The sequence below is a fragment of the Lepidochelys olivacea genome (assembly GCF_965140295.1).
Source record: "Lepidochelys olivacea isolate rLepOli2 genome assembly, chromosome: 10".
In the NCBI taxonomy this organism is placed as follows: Eukaryota; Metazoa; Chordata; order Testudines; family Cheloniidae; genus Lepidochelys; species Lepidochelys olivacea.
Genome location: NC_140420.1, coordinates 60,633,645 through 60,650,064, shown reverse-complemented (window position 1 = coordinate 60,650,064; position 16,420 = coordinate 60,633,645). Strand labels below are relative to the sequence as shown.

The window sequence follows — 16,420 nt, the reverse complement described above, 5'->3', positions numbered from 1 at the left end:
CATAGCCATGCTGGCAAAACTTTGTAGTATAGACCTGGCCTAAAAGGGGCCAGGATCCTGCTTAAAAGTAGCAAATTACATAGGTAAGGTCTTACTACTAAGAAAACAGCCTCCCACACCAAGATTCTTAGTCCTAAAGACATTTAATTCCAGTGTTCTAGATAAGCATAGCTTGCACGGTGGGTGAGACGTTGCCAGGCAATGCTTAAGACAGCCTAGCATGCTACATTTACAAATAAATAAAACTTTGTATAACAATTTCAGTATTGTTCTAATTAACAGAATTAAATAAGCCATCTACAGACTAGTAGGCTCACAGACTACTGACGTTATAATGAGACCATTGCAGGCTTTGCTCATAGACATAAGCTGCTCATTCTTGTAGTTCATAATAAGGGATGGATGAACCAGTTCATAGAAAGAAAGAAACAATTCCCAGATTGAATCCTCACCCTTAGGTTCACATCAGTTTGGATAAGGAACTCCCTAGATCCATCTTCTGGATGACTAACTAATCTGCCTGCTTTCTGCAATGCTGGCCTGCAGATGCCTACTAAAGCTCCAATTCATTTCAAAGGGACTGCTCACACACATGTGTAAAGATAAGCACGGGTCTGCAGAACCACAACTTATGATGCTACCCATTAGTTCCCTCTTCCCCCACCAACGTAGGATGCTACCAATTAGCCTCCCTCCTGCCTCCTCTTACTCATTTTTCCTCAGGTCAAGAGAGGCCCAGTGTGTGGGTGAAAAGCCAGGAGCCAGTCATTAAACAATTCACCAAAGCAGTATTTTGGCATTTTGAACATTTTTGTTCCTTGAATTCTCCAAAATTAAGTTATCTGAATTTCAAAAACAACACTTTGCAAAACAGCTGACCTGCAAAAGAAGATTAACCATTTCAACATCTGCAAAAAAACAAAACAAAAACAACACCCACCCACCAACCTGGTGGCTCACTTATTATTGGTGAGAAAGTACTGCCACACGTACAATGTGTAGTATACGCATTTTTCTTTCATTAACAATGTTCTATATTATGTGCATTATGAATAGTTTGGATACCTAGCAAACTACCATTGTTTTAAAAGGAATTTTAGATAATAAAATTAAAGTAGTATCTAGTACCTAACCTTTGGACTCTAGAGGATAGGTCAGAGCTTGAAAACTTTACCAGACACCTCCATTCATAGATTTTTAAGGCTATAAGGGACACGTACGATCATCTAATCCAGTGGTTCTCAACCGGGGATACACAGAGGTCTTCTGGGGGTACATCAACTTATCTAGATATTTGCCTACTTTTACAACAGGTTATATAAAAAGCACTAGCAAAACCAATACAAACAAAAATTTCATATGGACAATGACTTGCTAATACTGTCATCAGTTCTCAAACTGTGGACGAGTTCACTTTAATGAGGTCACCAGGGCCAGTGTTAGACTCGCTGTGGCCCAGGGCAGAAAGCTGAAGCCCAAGTCCCGCTGTGCAGGGCTGAAGCTGAAACTTGGGGTATGCAAGACAAATCAGACTCCTGAAAGAGGTAGAGTAGTCTGGAAAGGTTGAGAACGACTGATCTAGTCTGACCTCCTGCATAAACACAAGACAAAGAACCTCATCCAATAATTTCTGCATCCAACCCTGAGCTTCTGTTTGAACTATATATTTTAGATGGATATCCAGTCTTCATTTAAAGTCTTCAAGTGATGGAGAATCCACCACATTCCTAGGAAAAGCGTTCCAATGGACAACTTTGACCCTCACTCTATTGTCTATGTTCTGCTTCCAACCATAGTCCCTCATTATGCCTTTTATAGCCATAGGATTAAGCCTACTATCCCCAACGTGAAGGGAAGAAAAGTGGAAGCCGCTGAGAGGACCACCACTAGTATGGGACAACCAATCCCCAGTGATTGTGAAGGGGCAGAGTTCTAGAATTCCTGTGCCTAGATCCTGCTTGAAAAACTCCATCTTAGTTATCAGCCTCTGGCCAGTAGGTACCTGAAATCAGAGAATTCCTTCTCTCCCCCCCACCAGTTGCTGGAAGGGTTATCCCCTCTACCCCCCAAGCTCCAGAGCCTCCTCACTGTTTGGTGAGTGGGATACTTAACCTACTTTCTACCTCTCTCCTAGCCTCCTAGCTTCTGCAAGTGGAAAGAAAAAATGTTTCCTCTCTACCTTTCTCCAGCCTTTTTTTTCAGATCCATCTCCCACAAATGCCAATAACTTCCTTTACTCAGTTTTGTCTGAGGCTGTGTTAAGTTGTTGATTCTTGCACAGATTGACGGACTAGCTCCGTTTTCACCAGGGAAAGCTGCCCCTGAGCTGTCTGGTGAGTAGGCAAATGGAATTCCAGGTCTTATAGTAGGCAAAATCCTGACAAAGATCACGTTGTGGCAATTCCAGGGAGCCACAATAATTCATTTGGAAGAAAATTGTTTCTATTTATATTATTATTGTATCTGAAGGAGCTATAGACTGGGTATAAAAAAAACAAACAGATTTTGTGTATGCGGTCATAAGTGGGGTGTTTATTTTTATAACACTTTAGTAAAATTGTATTATATATAAAAATAATATATGGAAGATCAATTATAAAAATGAAGCATTTGGGTTGCCACCCCCACCAAGGCTTCCTCCAGAGTGGAGATAAAAATGTGTTACCGGAACTGGTGTAAAGCATGGTTCAAGCTAACCCTGAATACTTAGAGGTGGTGTGATTAAAGAAAAACCTTTGAAACAAATTTCCATAAAATTAAAATCTACTTTCTGCTGATTGCAAAAGATTGTTTTTGATGAACACCAGTGCAGTCCCAATCTGCTCCCCAATCTGTGTTTACTTGAACCAATTTTAACTATGTTTAAACCCATTGTGTGAACACAATTTTTTATTTCCAGCACGGATGGGGTTTTCAAGACAAAGAGGAGAAACATACTCCGGAGCAGACATAACAATCCCACTCCTGCAAAGATACATGCACATGCTTAGTTTTAAGCACATAACTAGTCCCACTGAGCTAAATGAGTTAAGCACAAATTTAAATCTCTGCAGGATCAGGGCCTGTACATGCAATAAGCTAAACACAAGGGTGGAAAAATTTAGTGTGAAGCAGAACATTTACTTTAAAAAAAAAAAAAGCAAGAGAAATTCTTAAGTCAAAGGCCTAACAATTTAATGTAGTTTTTTTAGGGACACCTACTTACTAGATCAGCAAAGAGTTATAACTAATAGAAGATATAATCAATAGCAACTAATCTCCAATGGCCATTCTACCTGCTCCTAAATAAAATACGTACTTAGAACAAGATATCTTTTGTGAGGTCTAGAAATGCCCCTTGTATGTAAGCAAGGGGGTGTGTGATGGAGTGATAGACTAATTAACAGTCAATGTGCCAGCACACCAGACACCTGGCAGAAACGGAGCTATTCTCCAAAAACACCACCTACAGAAAAGTCACTGATTGCTACCAAAAATATTTGTCCGTATACCTAAATCCAGTTAAAAATCCCTTTAGCTCAACATTCTTCTCTTTGGAAGGAAAAAACCTGAGTGTTCAAGTGATAAACTAGCAAGTTTCTGCATCACACAGTGAGGAAAAAGCTTAAAACACTATAAAATATTTAAAACAAAAGCTTCATTGGGCTAGAGGCTTTAAAATTCTAGTCCATTACGTGTTATACCTATTAATAAATTTTTAAATGACAAATTCTAAGTTGCACAATGTATCACCAGTTCAGAACTACTTTACAGACTCTGAAATAAGACCTTTAACAACAAATTTGAATCCTTGGCTAGACACAATAGTATATTAAAATACCGCTATTCATTTCTATTATACGGTACTTTAGAGGTAATCTTTCAGCATCATGAACTCTATCACTATAGCTGCTTTTCAGATTGTGTTATTTTGTGCCAGCCAGGAAAAAAAGCGACAGAAGTGCTATCAGCACCTAGCACAATGGGGTCCTGGTCCATGACTAGGGATTCAATTCACAGGGTTAATAAAAATAATAAATAAGGACAAAATAGCTTTGTAAAGGCACAGGAATACAACACAAGTGACAATATATGTCCAAGACACAGGATACTTAAGGTATGCAAATTTTATTTTAAAAATTAATGGGTTCTGCTACTTGAGTTTATTCATGTAAATTGAAACATTTTTAATAGGTCACAAACAAACCTGACATCATACTGCAATTCTAAAGAAAATTATCTTTCCAATAGTATCTGGGATAACCTAGTAAGGCTAGGTTACTAGGCTTTTTACTCCTAGTAAGGCTTTTCTATCACCAAAGTATCTAAGCACCAGTAGTTAGGAGTATTTGTCTGATCATTCACACAATCAAGATGTTCAAATTAAGATATGATGATGCAGCTCAAAGCAGTGACTGAAATTGAAGTTGGAGATTTCAGACAGTGAAGACATGCCCTTTAGAACTGACATTAAAATGAGGTCAAGGATACAGTTATCTGTTACTAAGAAAGTTTTACACAGACAGGCAAAAGGAAGGGGAAAGTTATCTTGATCCTCTTTGCTTTGCTGTTCCTTAGTTCTAACATGATCAAAGTCTTGGTTCAGAGAGAGGAGTTGCATTGCAAGTCAGTGTGAACAAAACCACTGAATCATTTGAGCTAGCTCGCTCTTTTAAAGCTGCCCTTTGTAGAAAGGTAATGATGAAAATTCAGTAGTTATTATTAGTATGTGCATAACTTGTTGACATACATTTATATTTCGCCCTCATCAGTCATTGACCCACCTCAAAAGTATTTTTTAATGGCATAACCCCACTAATTTTAAGTCCTCAGTGTTGGGAAACGTGGAGTTTCTTTAGCTGCTGTGTGCTAAGACCCTGATCCTTCAAACTGGACTACATGCCATAATAAAGTTAAGCAAATGCATAAATCATTGCAAGATCAGGACCTAGAAGTTCTTCCCTCCAGAACATGAATTTGGCCCTGAATCCTGCAAACACTTACACATATTAATTTCAGGCATATGGTAAGTCAACTACTCCAATGTATAAAGTTAAGCATGTACTTACATGCTTGCAGGACAGAAGCCTTTAAAAGTTCACAGCAGAACTGAAAGAACATGGAAAAAAACTTAATTTGCACCTGGCAAACCAGTTCTAGAGAAAACCAAGCCCGACAAAGCTCCCTTTAAATGATTTAGTATTTTTGTTTTGCAAAGTTCACCATGTTTGCTGAGCCTGGAGGCCCAAGGAAAACATATCTTGATCATTTTAAAAATATACACCCCAGGACATCTTGGGGCCTATTTAACATTTATTACAATTAAAAAGAAATCCGCCTTGTCTTTCACTCTAATTCAACTCCGGCTTAGCAATGCTAAACAAACTAAAGCAACAACACCCCTCATTTGTTCTCCCACCTGCAGAACCCCGGTCCAGCCCCTGTTTGACAGCAAATCTGAACAAACGCATGCTACGAAAAGTTATTCCGAGCCCGGCACGCCCGTGCGGAGCGCCTCCCTGGCGTTTTGCTTTAGTGCACCGATCTCTCCCCGTGCTGCTTCCATGTGAGCTGCCACGCTCCCGCCGATCCGAGGGAGATTTTAAACGGCTCGACACACAGGAAAGTCGATCAGCATCCACGGGAGATAACTTGCGCTTAGCGAGGGCTCAGCAGGTTTCTGGTGGGGCAGGCTCAGGGGGACCTCGGAGGGGTTCGTCAAGCAGCGTTTCCTGAGGCCAGGCGGGGGCTGGGATCCTGCCCCCGAAGGACCCGTTACGTTTTATTTTGAAACCAACCGTTTGGCCCCCTTACACCTGCGCAGGGGCCATGCCCTGTAACGACACGCAGCGCCAATCTCCCGCACCCGACCGGGAAAGCTCCGGAGCCCGGCATCGCGGCTTGGGCTCCCGGGATGGGGGAGAAGAGGCCGGGCAAAGCAGACCCTGCCCGTCCTCCCTGGAGTAACCCGCTGCCCGGCCAGCTCCAGCCCTTCCTTCCGGACACTGCTCCCCAGCCCAGCCCAGCCCGGTCTCCGACCCCCTCCCCGGGCTGCTACCGCCCCGCGCCGCGCCCCTGGCTCCACCCTCACACCGCCGGGCGCTCCTCACCGCGGGCGGCCAGCGAGGACACCGAGCTCGCAGCCCCCTTACCTGGCGGCAGCTCCCCGCTCTGCTCCAGCCAGCACCGAGTCCCTCTGGCCCCTGCCCTTTTTTAGGCGGCGAGCGTGTGTTTTCCGTCAAGGCGACATCACTTCCCGTAAGCCGGCGCGGGGGGCGGTCACTGCCCCTCCCCGCCGGGCCGGCACCCCTGGCGGAGGGCGCCCTAGTCACACTCGGGCGGTAAGGACTGAGCGGAGCTCGGCCAGGCCCTGGGGCGGGAGCCTCCAGCCCGCGCGGCAGCCTCCAGCCCGCGCGGCCACAGGGCTCTCGCGGCGCAGCAGTAGCACAGCGCCCGGGGCTGGCCCCTACTCTGCGGCTCAGCTGAGAGCGAGCCTGGCTGCCAGCTCTCTCTGTAACGCACATTTATCTAAAGCGGCAAGTCTTCGACAGAAATCTTCAAAAGCAGACTCCCAAGGAGAAGCTGCAGAACTAGACTTAATTTGCAAACTGGGCACCATCAAATTCGGCCTGAATAAAGATGAAGTGGATGGGTCACTACAAAAACTAAATTTCCCCCATACTGTTACTCACACCTTCTTGTCAACTGTTTCAAATGGGGCACCCTGATTGACCTCATTACTGCTACAAAGTATTTTACTGTTAAGAATAGCCCACTTCCACCTTAATTGAATTATCTCATTAGCACTGACACACCCCTCCACACACACACAGTAAGGCAACTCCCATCTTTTCATATGCTGTGTACTTATACCTGCCTACTGTATTTTCCACTCCATGCATCTGATGAAGTGTGTTTTAGCCCACCAAAGCTTATGCCCAGATAAATGAGTTAGTCCTTAAGGTGCCACAAGTACTCCTTGTTGTTTTTGCACATTTATAGTAAAATCATAGGTGCTGGAACTAGGGATGCTCATGCTGCCACAGCCCCTGGCAGGAAGTGGTTTCATTATATACAGGTAAGGTGACCAGATGTCCTGATTTTATAGGGACAGTCCTGAGATTTGGGGCTTTGTCTTATATAGGTGCCTTTCTCCACCCCCTTGATTCCGCAATTCCAATTTTTTACACTTGCTCTCTGGTCACCTTTTGTAGAGCATTTACAATTTGGTTCAAGGGCTCTCAGCGCACACCTTATAAAAATTGTTCCAGCAGCCCTGAGTGAAGGTGAGATGAGACACACCCCATCAACTCAGACAGAGACAAACACCTACAAGATCTCTGTCAAGCTTTCTTACAACTACAATACCCACCTGCTGAAGTGAAGAAACAGATTGATAGAGCCAGAAGAGTTCCCAGAAGTTACCTACTACAGGACAGGCCTAACAAAGAAAATAACAGAACACCACTAGCCGTCACCTTCGGCCCCCAACTAAAACCCCTCCAATGCATTATTAAGGATCTACAACCTATCCTAAAGGATGACCCAGCAGTCTCACAAATCTTGGGAGACAGGCCAGTCCTTGCCTACAGACATCCCCGCAACCTGAAGCAAATACTCACCAACAACCACATACCACACAACAGAACCACTAACCCAGGAACTTATCCTTGCAACAAAGCCCATTGCCAACTGTGTCCACATATCTATTCAGGGGACACCATCACAGGGCCTAATAACATCAGCCACACTATCAGAGGCTCGTTCACCTACACATCCACCAATGTGATATATGCCATCATGTGCCAGCAATGCCCCTCTGCCATGTACATTGGTCAAACTGGACAGTCTCTACGTAAAAATAAATGGACACAAATCAGATGTCAAGAATTATAACATTCATAAACCAGTCGGAGAACATTTCAATCTCTCTGGTCACGCAATCACAGACATGAAGGTCGCTATCTTAAAACAAAAAAACTTCAAATCCAGACTCCAGTGAGAAACTGCTGAATTGGAATTCATTTGCAAATTGGATACTATTAATTTAGGCTTAAATAGAGACTGGGAGTGGCTAAGTCATTATGCAAGGTAGCCTGTGTCCTCTTGTTTTTTTCTACCCCCCCCCCCCCCCCGATGTTCTGGTTTAACTTGGATTTAAACTTGGAGAGTGGTCAGTTTGGATGAGCTATTACCAGCAGGAGAGTGAGTTTGTGTGTGTATGGGGGTGGGGGGGGATGTGAGAAAACCTGGATTTGTGCAGGAAATAGCCCAACTTGATTGTCATGCACATTGTGTAAAGAGTTGTCACTTTGGATGGGCTATCACCAGCAAGAGAGTGAATTTGTGTGGGGGGGGTGGAGGGTGAGAAAACCTGGATTTGTGCTGGAAATGGCCCACCTGATGATCACTTTAGATAAGCTATTACCAGCAGGACAGTGGGGTGGGAGGAGGTATTGTTTCATATTCTCTGTGTATATATATAAAGTCTGCTGCAGTTTCCACGGTATGCATCCGATGAAGTGAGCTGTAGCTCACGAAAGCTTATGCTCAAATAAATTGGTTAGTCTCTAAGGTGCCACAAGTACTCCTTTTCTTTTTGCGAATACAGACTAACACGGCTGTTACTCTGAAACCCCATCAACAGGTGCTATCTAAACACACAGGAAGAGTCTCTGCCCTAGCTTACCCTCACCTTAAATACAAGCCACAAGTAGGGGTGGAAGATAAAAGTAACTTGTCAACACTCAAACCTGCCTTGGTTTTAATTAAGCTGGTGCTAGCCTCTGTGCATACACACAGATATAGATTTAAATCTGGTTATAATGTTCTAGAGCTTTGCCCTGAACAGCTCATCCTTGTGTACAATGAGATCAGGGCCAGGAGTAGGGCTCTTAAGTGCCATATTAATAGCAAATCAGCTTTTTAAAAGATAGAGTTAGACTGGTGCAAGCCCCGCTGAAGAGTCTTATTTCAGTTTAGTGACTTATTATAGGGCAAGTAAAGCCACTAAGCATGTCCCCACTCAAAATTGCACCAATTTAACATCACATCTTTCCTTAATCTTACACAGTGTGATCCTAGGGTATTCCTCAATTACATTGTAAACACAGGTTTATAGGACCCAGTGTCTCCAAACTTACACCTGAGTATTCACACTCCATTGTAAACCTAGGTTTACAATTGCTGGATCCTGGACCCACAACAAATACTATTATGTCCATATTACACTATGCAGACTTTCTGACTTGGGTCTGTGGCTTGAGCTGCATCCACACAGCAAAAAATGACAGGACTTGAACCTGAGGAGCATCTGGCTCTCCTCTCCCCGCAGAGTAGGGGATTTGAGACAAGTTTACAATGGAACATAGACATATCCATAGTCTGATATTGCACAGGTCAAAGCTGGTTTTAACTTATCCATATTCTAAATAATAAATATCAGTTATCCCCAATTACTGCAAAGCCTAGCTATTTTAGATCTTTGATTTGTGAAGCCTATGTCTACTGCTAGAATTTTCTTTAATTTAATATATTTACTATCTGTTGCAAATGGATGGCAAAGCATTTTACAAACTAGGTGTAATTAGTATTACGTGCAACTTCCTCTGTGGCAGAGGCCACCAAAGTCGGACACTACATACCACTGCTGAAATTTCTTGAGCACAAAGTAGTCCAAATGAAGAAAAAAGGTGAATAGAAGGTGATCTTTTATTCCTCTTGTACAATATATCTTTTCTGAAAGCAGCTTACACTCCTTGAGCTTGAGCTAGACTGCTTATTAGACAGATACAGCAGGCTTCCAAGGGTAAACATCACTTTTTGCCCACAGTTAATTTTGATAACAGCTAATGTGAATCTTTGCTGCCACCTGGCAGCTGTTTTCCTTTTGAAACCAATCCAAAACCATTGCAAAAAATTTTCTCCAGACTGTCCCTCCCACTTCTGTTGTAAAAGAGGTGCTCCCTCTCAAATACTCCCCCCCCCCCCCCAAATTGTGGTATGCTGCTTCTTTTAGTCATAGACCTTAAAAGAGGCATACACTGGAACAAAGTAATGCAAAAGTGCTTTGGAAAGCTGACAGATAGCATGGCCTAGTAAACTAAGAGTCAGACAACCTCAGTTCTACTCCTGGTTCTGTCACTGAGCTGTTGTATGGGCAACACACTTCACCAGAATTCCTGCATTTGTAAAATGGGAAATAATGGCACTTCCCTTTGTAAAGGTCTTTGAGAACTATGTTCTTGGTGTCATAGAGGAAGAGCTTAGTTAGGCTGATGCTTGTGGAAGAGGGTAGTTTTGTATTAATTGTATTTTTAATTCATAGTCATAGCACCTAGTGTATAAAATAAACTGGTTCTATATATTGAAATCAAAATAAATGAATAAAAGCTAATTATTATTTCTAAGGCTTCTGCTATGCTATTGATACAACCCCTCAAAATAGTTTTGAGCATTTCAAGAACCAGGTAACATACTCAACTGCTTGGGCATATGCTTCAGTTTTCCATGATCTTGTCAACTATCTGCAGTGAGCGAGGGGATGGCACAACTACACACAAAGCCCTGTATACAGTTCAAGATAATTTATTAGATACATTAAACAGACTGTATATGCCAATGTTAGTCCCCCCATCTCTTACACCATTTCCAGTTCAAAACTGAACACTTAAGTTTCAGAGGGTGCAAGCTACCTCACCCCTCATTGACAGAAGAGACTTACCTATAAAGCCAAAACAGGAGAAGCAAATTTTGAATCTGGATTTCACACCTCAAATTAGTGAAATGAGTTAAGTTTTGCCATAGAAAAGAACGCAACACCAAGCTTAACAGCACCACACTCTCGCCACTTTAATGATTTATTACTAGGGAATGAATTAAGGCATAATGCAGGAGCATGTAGTTCTTCATAAATCACAGAGAACAAAAAACAAACAGACACTGATCACAGGAAAAGCATCAGTAATGCCTTCAGTTTTCTATAAGAAATGAAACAAGATTCCACTATTTCAGATAAATTCATTTGCTATCTTCCAATGATCTTGCTCAGACCACAACATAGCTCCAGCATATATGATTCCAGTCCTTTCTAATCTCTTATCTGCCCCATGACAAGGTATACTCCAGGTCCAGGACTACCAGTGGTATCAACACACCAGCGGCCTAATAGTTGTCAAGTATTTTTGATAGGCATCATGGCAAAGAAGACTTTTAAAGAGGAATATGGAGGAGGATAATAGGAAATAGTTGTGTGCATGATTAAAGGGAGCTCCCCCAAGTCTGAGGGGCAGCATGGAACTAAGGTGCTAGTTTGAACATTTAACAAATGGGGGATGGAAAGTGGGCCAACAGGAGGTATAAATCAATACAGAATAAGAGATGACAGGTAGAGGGTGATAGACTGAAGAGCTATGAAAGTGATAAAGTGATGTGATAGAGTAGGGGGAGCCGGGGAAGAACCCAAAGAAGACTGACATGGCTAAACAGATGAAAGAGGGGCAAGACTAAATTTCTGAAGGCAAGAGACAAGGAGGTTACACTAATTAAGATGTGAGATTATGAGAACTTGGACAAGAGTTTTAGCCATGTGGATGGAGAGGAAAGACCACATCTTAGAGATGTTATAAAGAAACAATTGGCAAGATTTAGACATGCCCAGATGTGAAGGCCTAGAGAAAAGTTCACATCAAAGACGAAACCCTCATTCACTTCCTCAGTCTGGGGTGCCATCTGGCTGATCTGGTCAGGTCACTTTCCTTTATCAGTTTCCTTCAGGCTGGGCAGAGCTGGAGGGCTCTCTCAGCCTGTCATGCTGGTGCCTTGCAGTTAGTTTCCAGATCAAGTGAAAAGCACAGAGCAAGAGTGTCATAAATATAAAGGGAAGGGTAAACCCCTTTGAAATCCCTCCTGGCCAGGGGAAAGCTCCTCTCACCTGTAAAGGGTTAAGAAGCTAAAGGTAACCTCGCTGGCACCTGACCAAAATGACCAATGAGGAGACAAGATACTTTCAAAAGCTGGGAGGAGGGAGAGAAACAAAGGGTCTGGGTCTGTCTGTAGTCGTCTTGGCCGGGGACAGAACAGGAATGGAGTCTTAGAACTTTTAGTAAGTAATCTAGCTAGGTATGTGTTAGATTATGATTTCTTTAAATGGCTGAGAAAAGAATTGTGCTGAATAGAATAACTATTTCTGTCTGTGTATCTTTTTTGTAACTTAAGGTTTTGCCTAGAGAGGTTCTCTATGTTTTTGAATCTAATTACCCTGTAAGATATATACCATCCTGATTTTACAGGGGGGATTTCTTTATTTCTATTTACTTCTATTTTTTATTAAAAGTCTTCTTGTAAAACACTGAATGCTTTTTCATTGTTCTCAGATCCAAGGGTTTGGGTTTGTGGTCACCTATGCAAATTGGTGAGGCTTTTTATCCAACATTTCCCAGGAAAGGGGGGGTGCAAGTGTTGGGAGGATTGTTCATTGTTCTTAAGATCCAAGGGTCTGGGTCTGTAGTCACCTAGGCAAATTGGTGAGGCTTTTTACCAAACCTTGTCCAGGAAGTGGGGTGCAAGGTTTTGGGAAGTATTTTGGGGGGAAGGACGCGTCCAAACAGCTCTTCCCCAGTAACCAGTATTAGTTTGGTGGTGGTAGCGGCCTGTCCAAGGTGTAATATTTTGTACCTTGGGGAAGTTTTGACCTAAGCTGGTAAAGATAAGCTTAGGAAGTTTTTCATGCAGGTCCCCACATCTGTACCCTAGAGTTCAGAGTGGGGGAGGAACCTTGACAAAGAGCAACACACCAAAAGGAACATAAGGAAAGACAGACCAGCATCTCATGTGTATCAGACTGAGGTCCTTGCTGGTCCAGTGACCTTGGTCAGGAGTCCTCATCAGTGCAATTGTTTAGACATCCTAATGATCAAGGCTCCCCAGTGAAGCACAGGCTCTGGGGTGGTCACAGACCTATAGGCCTCCCTTCCACCCCTAAGTCTAATCCATCCTGTTGATCACCAGAGGCACTTTTTCTTTGGGGTGGGGGGGGGATCCACAAAGGGGTGGGGGGACATGAGTGGAATACAATATCCCTTCATTATTTTGTTCACCAATTAAATCTAACTCCCCATACACCAATTTTGGTCTATTAATTTCCAAATTTCATTTGCCTCTTTACCAGTCATGATTATAACAGTCTGTGAGTTGCATGAGTAACTCTTTACATTTGAAAACAAAAATTCAAATTTTGTCTTATTGTAACTTTTCTATCAACATTGATTGTTAAAGGTTGTTGTAACATTTTATGAACTTTCACCCACTTTCCACCACTTGAACTCACAATTAAGGTAGGTGTCCTACACTCCTTACTACAACTGTAACCCTCTCCTGAAATGATTACCTGAGCAAGTAGTTTTCTTGCCTAAAGAGCACATACCTACAGTTCTTTTATTCAGTCTGTATACCACCTGACCTGCAGCTGATCAGTGTACCACTCACCACCTGCCTGACCTATTCCACTCCCTGTTTTTCTGTCTCCTCACTTCACCTGCTATTAATCCACCAAAGAATCTGTTAGAGAGCTTATTCCTTCACTCTCCCACTTCCCTGGTCCTTCTCGCATGAACAGAGAGCAACAATACCCGAAGTCCAAAGGTGCAAACAATTTGATGTTTATTGGGGTGAACTTCCAGCAAGCTTAAATACAAGTTCCTTTTTCCTTATTTTCGAATCCCAACTTACTTCCTCTTTGCCCCTAATTTATATAGTATTATTCTTAGCTATACCTTAACCAATCATTCTACTGAAATTTAACTAACCAATCTTAACATATTGCAACATGATTAAGGTGGTGGGATATAATTGGTTAGCTAATTAATTTACACCCAGCAAAATTAATTATACAGCAGACAGAAACAATCACAGAACCAGACAGAGATTATACAGACAAACAATAGCAAGTGGGAACTATAATGACAAAACAATACAGAAGTGAGGATTTCACATCCCAGCTATTGATAAGTGAGTTCTTGCCAGACAGGATGCTATCAAACTAAGTTTCCTTTTACATTTTCTAGGCACTTCCCTTTCTCTGGAGATGATAGGAATACAATCCTGTCCTGATAGTGCCTGACAGCCCAATAGCACCTTATTTCAATGTGACTAGTTTGGAATGTGAGGATGTGACTGTTCGCTTCCTAGCTTATGGCTGCCTCTGCTGCTTAGCCAAAGGCCTTAGCCTAAGAACAGGGCCTCAAACTGTCACAGTAAGAGAAGGCCCTTACACTAGCAGACAGTGATTTTGATTCTTTCTTTTATACCTCTAGAACTAGCCAAGTGATAAGAATACCCCTAAATTCTTAAAGGACAGGCCTTTGCAGACAGGCCTGAATATCTATATCCTAACAGAATCCAGCTGCCACTTCCTTCAGGCTTTTTTTTTTTTTTTTTTTTTAATTAAAAGTCTTAGGAAGGGAACATTAAAAGTTTAATAATAAAATGTTATGAGTTGAGGGAAATGCACTTTTCTTGTGCTGTCCAAATGAGATTCCATATGGACACCACCTAGATTTGAATTAAAATAGCTCTTCCAAGACAGTTATGCTTTTTAAAAATATACTATGAAAGTGTGCAGTGCTGTTTCACCCTAGCACCAGATTTTGTTTATTATGGCGACCATTTTCAAATTCACATATACAACATCTTTGTGCTGAAGTAGTCTCCAAAGGGCGACTTATTAGACTGCAGCATTAGCTCCTAAAGAGTCCCATCAAGTAGAACATTTAGAACCACAATGGACAAGACATTAAGAAATAGTTGGTTAGGAGCAATCCTGCATTGACTGTGAGGGATAGACCAATAAGCATCCCTACCACCACCAAAACACTTCACATTTACTATCTATCTAATCATCACAATTCCCTGTGAGAAATCACAGGTAAGCATTAGCCCCACTTTCGTAGCAATGAAACTGAGGTACAGAGAAGTCAGTTGACTTGCCTCCCCCCGCTCAAAAGAAAAACACACATTGAAAGTCAGTGTCAGACCTCAAACTAGAACTCAGCAGGCCCTAACCCTTCCAGCCTTCTGCTCACACCATTATGGAGCATCTCTCCCTAAAAGGCACTCGCTCTCCTATGTCTAATTTTCTACTTTTACAGCATGAAGGTTATAACATGCTGTTAAAAAGCTAAGAAACTCAGTGTTGGGTCGCACACTCCATTCTCAGATCACACATACAACAAGTATGCTTTCTATTCCCAATGGGGTTAGGACTAAGGGCAGAGTGACAGACCTAACTCTGAATTTGCATAAGACTAGAAACCTATAATTTTAAGGAAAAATGTCAGTGGAAACAAATGCAATTCAGTCAGTGTATGTGCAGCTGGTCAACTAAGAAAACAACACATTTACATTAATTAAAAAGCATATTTATTCTTCACCAAGACAAACCAGTTTCATTTTGAAGAATAAAATAGGTTATTTTGTTTTTATCTCAGAACAAAAGTTTATGGTGTCTAAGCCAATATCACCAAGCAGCTCCATGTAATTCCTGCTATTCTTTCTTCTCTTCTAGTTCTGGTGCTTGCAGCGTTTCTTTTAATTTATTCTGTTTTCTGTGATATTGTTCAAATATTGGTTTATAGATGTAGACTCCTCCTGCAACTCCAAGGAGAGCCCCCAGAAAGATATGAGGTAATGGCACTTTACCATACATTTTAACAGCCAAAGCTGTAACTTGCCACACCGGTCTTCAAAGAAATTCTAAAGACATCTGAGTAGCCAAGCAAAGTCTTCAGAGCTGGATATAAATGAAAGTGAATGTAAAATGTTACTCATTGTAATGTTTGTTGCAGTCCAAAAAGAATGAAGTATGGACAAGTGACTATCACAGTTACTTTGGGTAGGGGCTGCTATACAAAAAACAAAACAAAAAATACTCTGACATCACCCATGCACACAATTTCCACTGAAATCAATTTGAACTGTGAACAGATGGGTCTAAGACCGATATTTATATTTTGCACCTAAACTGAGACAGCATAAGAATTATGGCTCTGTTCCACTTTTCAGAGCAAGAACTCCAACCATGATTAACAATCAGTGTTCAGTTACTGATAGTAAGATAGAAGTGCTCCTCTCTTGTAAACACTGCTTTCACCTTAAAAGCAGGTTTCTCTTGGTCACATGGAGGAACTGGATCACACATTCTGTACTGTATAATACAAAGATCAGGAGTGTGGAGGTCTTTAAGCTCACTCTCCAGAACAGGATTGAGGTTTTTATGGGTACTAGTTCCAATATCATCCAATAGATCGCATTTGCCTCTCAGCTCTTCAGTAGAGGGAATGTGTCTGTCCATTCTGTAAAGCAGTGCCATTGTTAAATGATAAACACATAAAAAATATGGCAGAAAGCTTTATCTCAGCATTTCCCCAAACTTTTTAGAAATTCA

At 41.9% G+C, this 16,420-nt stretch overlaps 1 protein-coding gene across 11 annotated transcripts in view; it reads right to left on the bottom strand.

Moving 5' to 3' along the window:
• Window positions 1–6,383, bottom strand: part of RAB27A (RAB27A, member RAS oncogene family) — a 73,047-nt gene extending 66,664 nt beyond the window's left edge. For 6 of the 11 annotated variants that reach the window (XM_084641612.1, XM_084641621.1, XM_084641610.1 and 3 more), the window contains exons 1-2: window positions 6,132–6,263; window positions 5,049–5,088 (exon numbers count right to left, since the gene is read on the bottom strand). The gene's annotated coding sequence lies outside the window, so the exon portion shown is untranslated. Of the gene's footprint in view, window positions 1–5,048; window positions 5,089–5,777; window positions 5,981–6,131 lie in introns of those variants that run through there. The other 5 variants (XM_084641616.1, XM_084641617.1, XM_084641611.1 and 2 more) reach the window with 4 other exon arrangements.
• Between the last annotated feature and the right edge of the window lie 10,037 nt (window positions 6,384–16,420).